This window comes from Octopus bimaculoides, chromosome 3 (assembly GCF_001194135.2).
Source record: "Octopus bimaculoides isolate UCB-OBI-ISO-001 chromosome 3, ASM119413v2, whole genome shotgun sequence".
Classification (NCBI taxonomy): domain Eukaryota; kingdom Metazoa; phylum Mollusca; class Cephalopoda; order Octopoda; family Octopodidae; genus Octopus; species Octopus bimaculoides.
The window spans coordinates 110,581,376-110,587,663 of NC_068983.1; positions in this window are offsets into that span (position 1 = coordinate 110,581,376).

A 6,288-nucleotide genomic window follows, 5' to 3' on the forward strand; every position below is an offset into this window, starting at 1 on the left:
TATATATACGTACATATACCAGTATACATATGCATATAAATATACAGGGGTTGGACAAAATAATGGAAACACCTAGCATCAAAATTTTGAAATATCTATAATACCGTCTAAAGCTTGTTCATGTTTATGTCTTTTGATTTATTATTAGTGATACTTAATATAGAAATATTAATATTTCTAAGTCTCTCTAAAGAAGACTACGACAGCGGTACTGGAAATTAATATTTATCGCCAAGCTAACATGGCTGTCCAAAAAAATACGACGAATGCTGCCGTTGATTAGCATTCACAAAAACCGTTCGCCGAGAGCTGCACAAAGCCGGATTTCACGGGAGGGCTGCAATCAGAAAACCACTGTTTTCAAAAGCAAATGTTGCAAAGCCTTTAGATTGGAGTTAAGCCGACAGAATTGGTCCCAAGAGCAGTGGAAGAATGTAATTTTCTCGAACAAATCATCATATCCGTCCACCGGACGAGTATACGTGTGGAAAAAGCCAAAAGAAGCATTTGACCCAGACTGCTTTCTTCCAACTGTTAAACATGGAGGAGGATCTGTGATGATCTGGCGGGCTATATTTTGGTAATCCGCCGGCCCAGTGATTTGTGTTCATGGCAGAGTTATGAGTCGAGACATTTTAAGCATTTTATCTGATCAAATTCCTTCTATGTTTGCGGAACTTTTTCCGGTGGGAAACTCAATATTTCAGGATAATAATGCACCAATTCACACAGCTAAACTTGTTACTGAATGGCACGAGGAATATTCTAATGAAGTTCAACAACTTATCTGGCCACCACAGTCCCTAGATCTCAATATTATTGAACATTTATGGTCCATTTTTAAAAAAGCAATTAAGGAGTCGATATCCTCCACCATCATCACTACAAGAACTGCAAACGGTTTTAGCTGAAGAATGGACAAAAATTCCTTTGGAAAAAATTCTAACTTTGTATGAGTCCATACCTCATAGAATTCAAGCGGTAATTACTGCCAAAGGCGGTCCTACACAATATTAAAATAATTTTGTTTGAAACGTTATAGTGTTTCCACTATTTTGTCAACCCCTGTACACACACAGCACACACACACACACATATATATATATATATATATATATGTATATTTCTATATGCATGTATATATACACACACATATATATGCACACACACACACACACACACACATATATATGTATACACATATATATATATATATATACATATATATATATATACACATATTTATGTACAAATATATATGTATGATATATATGTGTGTGTATATGTGTGTGTGCGTGCGTAATGCGTGTGTTTTTGCCAATATTAACACGCAGAGCAATTTCATTTTGTCTGTCTTTCTGTTTATAATGGATAAAATACATTAGTCTTGCTGAATATATTCCCATTTTTGTAAATGTATATGAATTTAGCCAAATATGAACGGTCATATTTGAAGCAACGGTGATTTAGTATGAGTTGAGCAACCTTTTAGGATCCACATTTTTTTTTTTTTTTTGCTTTTCATTGAATACTTAATCAATGAACTTATGCTAATCATTTTTGTTAATTGATTTCGGAATAGTTAAACGAAATTATCTGCCAACTTCGTGTTACAGGAAAATGTGAAGATGCAACAGGCCAAATTATTTGACGTTAACCATTCTCTCTGAGATTTTTCATGCCCGTAACTAGGTTCGTTTGTGAAGCACGATGGAAAGTGTATTGTTCTAGAGTTATTGCTCTTTCCTTTCATTCTGCCTTGGTTTCTTTGCAGCTAGACAAATCATTGCCTCAATTCTTGGCATATATATATCTACGGAGTGATTGGAAGCTTCATGAAAATACAGAATTTACATGAATTGACCATCTAATGTATAACGATATAATACATTAGTGTTAATTGATCAGTCGGTCTCTGATGTCGCTTTCGAATGGATCTGTCATAGCTGAAAATGTTAAGTATATTGTCAATTCCAAAACAGAAAGTATATTGGAGCGAAGCATATGCATTATGAAGTTCACATTTTCCCTTTCAACGTGAAATACATTTTTCCAAACCTCTTTCCATCTTTTGTACACTTTTTCGACTATTATAATGGTAAATTCATAACTGCATCTTTGTTTATGTTATGGCGCATATGTGATTTTGGTGAAGCGTTTTCTGTACTTTTATGTCCAAGTACAACGACAGAATACTGTTGATTCTAATATCACTTTGTTGATTGCCAACTATAAAGTAGAAATAAACATTCCTGAATTACTTAGAGGGAATAATTGAAGGCCAATTGGTATCGGTCGCACTCTTCAGGTATTTTAATTCCTTGTATAGGATCGGAAGTCGTTTTCCTTTCAACACAAAATGATGTCATTTGAATTGATGATATCTATTCAACGTATCTCTATGTCATAGAGCAGAATCTTGTGGCTTTTGGTTTATTGGAACGCTAACTCTGCTACCCTAGGGTCACACACACGTGCACACACAACCTACACACACAAACACACACATACAGACACACACACACACACACACACACACTCACACATACATACCTAGGTGTATATACACACTCATGTATATACATGTTCATTTATGAAGGCAGTCATTGTACTGGATGGGGCAAAGACTTGTCTAAGGAAGAAGACCACTACAATCACAAATTAAAAAGGATGTGTCCAGTTGAGTCTGGAAAGTTTTTAATTATCTGGGCAATACCTAATGAGTTTCTGTACAGAATGGTGATGGCTTTGATAACATGACTTAGAACACCATAGTTTAACAGGAAATGTATAACAAAACTCTAAAAGAAAAGTCCACCAAATTAATAGATGCCATTTGCTTAGAGATTCTGAGTTCTCTAATAATTTGAAGAGCAAAGATATGTGAGCATCTGAAACTCTGGTGCTTACTTCACATTTCTTCAACTGCGTGATTTATTATCGCTCCTGGAGAATGCGGCAGCCAAAATAGATCTGTTTGTCAATGAAAGCTGGATATATGATCATCAGTGAAGATGTGCGGGGCTTAGTAAATTGTTCTAACGGTGGAACAAGGAGTAAGAAGCACATCTACAATAAGTACCGTCGGTCCTTCGTAGCTAACAGTGAAAGTAAAAAAAATATCTTACAGGCAAGGAATTAATCTGGAATTCCTGTTAAAAGCCTCGTGATATTTAGGACAAGTTGGCAAGTCATGCCATTTCTCAGAGCGTTTGTAGAGAACGTATTCTTGCATGGAGTAGAAAAGTGGCTTATGAAGAAGTTCCGATTCACCTCAATTCTATATCCATCAGGTTTTTTATGAGGGCTTAAAATACTTTAGGCGTGACCTCAGTACCAAAGAGGACATTTTAGTCACATTATAAATATTTCTTCTACTAGACTTGCTAAATGCGTTGTAGGTAGTTTTTTTTTTTTATATAACCCATTCAATGTATTAATGACATAGATGTAAGCATACGTCTAAGTAATCTTCAATCTACTAATTTACTGGAAATATATTTTTCTAGTGGCAATGATTTTGTAGTGCAAATTCATCGCCACAATCATTCACACTATGATTTTGAAGCAGATTAATTGAAATAAATGAAACCAGAGTTTCTGTTGTTGAGATCCACATGATACCTCGTCCAGAATAAAAACTTACTATAACGATTCTTAGAAGCCGCTCCAGAAGATCATTGCAAGGAACTTTGTTTTGAATGCATTTTCATTGAGATTCGCTCAACCGCGATATACTTATATCAATATCTATGGAAATGGATGAACATATACTACGTGCCATTGTTAAAAATGTATGTTTTTAGAACATAGAAAGCAATATTGCATGTGCCTTGAAAATTTGAAATTTCCGTACACGTTTTTATATATTACAGTGCATGTTCTTCAAAGTACTGTTATTACTGTTTTACTTAAAAAATTATTAATGAATTAATCATTATAAAAGTATTTTGAAGCGACCTCAGCACTTCTGGAAAAAAATCCACTTCCTTCCGGAAACAATGTACGTGAAAAAGAAACTTTTGAAACTTACTGTTTATGTGAACGTGTGCATTATTCCAGCAGAGGAAGGCGGCGAGCTGGCAGAAACGTTAGCACGCCGGGCGAAATGCTTCGCCGTATTTCGTCTGCTGCTACGTTCTGAGTTTAAATTCCGCTGAGGTCGACTTTGCCTTTCATCCTTTCGGGATCCATTAAATAAGTACCAGTTACGCATTGGGTTCGATATAATCGACTTAATCCGTTTGTCTGTCCTTGTTTGTCCCCTCTGCGTGTAGCCCATCGTGGGCAGTAAAGAAATAAGAAACGCTAGCACGCCGGGCGAAATGCTTAGCGGTATTTCGTCTGCCACTGCGTTCTGAGTTCAAATTCCGCCGAGGTCGACTTTGCCTTTCATCCTTTCGGGGTCGATAAATTAAGTACCAGTTACGCACTGGGGTCGATATAATCGACTTAATCCGTTTGTCTGTTCTTGTTTGTCCCCTCTGTGTGTAGCCCCTTGTGGGCAGTAAAGAAATAGAAATAGGTATTTCGTCTGTCTTTACGTTCTGAGTCCAAATTCCGCCGTGGTCGACTATGCCTTTTATCCTTTCGGGGTTGATAAATTAAGTACCAGTTGCGTACTGTTGCCGATCTAATCGACTGGTCTCAGCCCCAAAAATGTTGAGCCTTGTGTCTAGAGTAGAAAAGTTTATTTCAGCAGATGAATATTCAATGATGAATAACTGGGTTTAATTATTCTAATATGTGCAGTTACATAACGTTTCTGATTTCAAAAGCACTGCTTTATTTGACTTTTACTGATAAAAGTTAGAAATGAGCGAAAGCTTTGTATTTAAAAGTGGGACAAGAAATAACGAGGAATTTATGAACAATTTCGATCTCTAAATTTACCGAAATGGATACATAAACGTTTCATTATATATACATCATGAACCACACTCGAACTTTTATTTTCTATTTTTTATTGCAACTCTTTTGAATTCAATGTTTTTAACATTGAATATTCCATTTGGGCAAAAAGAAAAGAGAATATAGAAAAATTAGAATTTTTACTCCAATCACTTTCACTAAGCACGTATTTAACGCTTCAACAATTGTAGTGGCTCTGTTAAAAAGTTCTAAAAAAATTATTGGCACAATGCTAACCATAAGCTTAAACCACTTTACGCCTCATCTCTTTGGCAACAGCTATAATTGTTTTTTTTTTAATATTTGCGGCAGAAATAGCATTTGCATTTTCAACTGATAATACAAACAAACTATGGCTACTAACACTATCACACTCCTTCCCCTGTTTTATGCTTCTTCGTAAGCTTGTATTTCAACATTTATCGCTTTCTTTTCAACTATTCCAGAGAGAGAGAAAGAGAGAGAGAGAGAGAGAGAGAGAGAGAGAGAGAGAGAGAGAGAGAGAGAGAGAGAGAGAGAGAGAGAGAGAGAGAGAGAGAGAGAGAGAGAGAGAGATGGAAAGCGAGAGAGTTGTGGGGTGCAGAGAATGTAAGGACGGTTATAAAGGGACCGAAGAAAATGAAAAAGAGAGTTTAACACCGTAGAAACTTATTTCAGAAATATATTTTCATCCCGAACATCCTTTCCAATCCTTTCTCATCCAGTACTCATCAATTGCTTCTGTTGTTTAATACTATTATTTCCCTTAATATTTTCTCACGTTTTCTACTACTACTGCCACTCTGTCTTACTATTTCATTAATTCCGTTTGTTTACTTCAGAAAATATTGTGTGAAAATTAGGAAAGATTTGACCGATATTTCTTGAAATAAATATTATGTAAAACTAAAGTGTAAGATTCCAAATAATAATAGATATGGTTTCACTTTATATTTACTGCATACAAAGTAGAACGAATCAGAAAATAATACATGTTTATATAATGTATTGTTGTGACTATCATTGCTATTACTAATGGCTGATAGAGAATTAAATTAAGTATCACCATTATAATGACTGATATAAATTTAAATTAAGTATCACCATTATTATTATTGTTGTTGTTCCCTTATTGATGTAGATATAAGATTGCCAGGTTTTTGTCTCTCTCACCAAGGTCAGTAGCTATCGAACGCCGACGAAGGGAAATAACCTTGAAATCCGGATCCGTTCGTGCTGCAGATCGTGGTGAGAGGGATAACTTCCCTTGGCAAACAGGACACAGTCGTGTGTCGATAAGCCAGCTGGAGGAGATGTCCTCCTGGGGCTAAAAGCAACAGTAACATCCACCCCTAGGGGTCAGCCACACTTAAGTGGCAATATACTACACTTTATCGT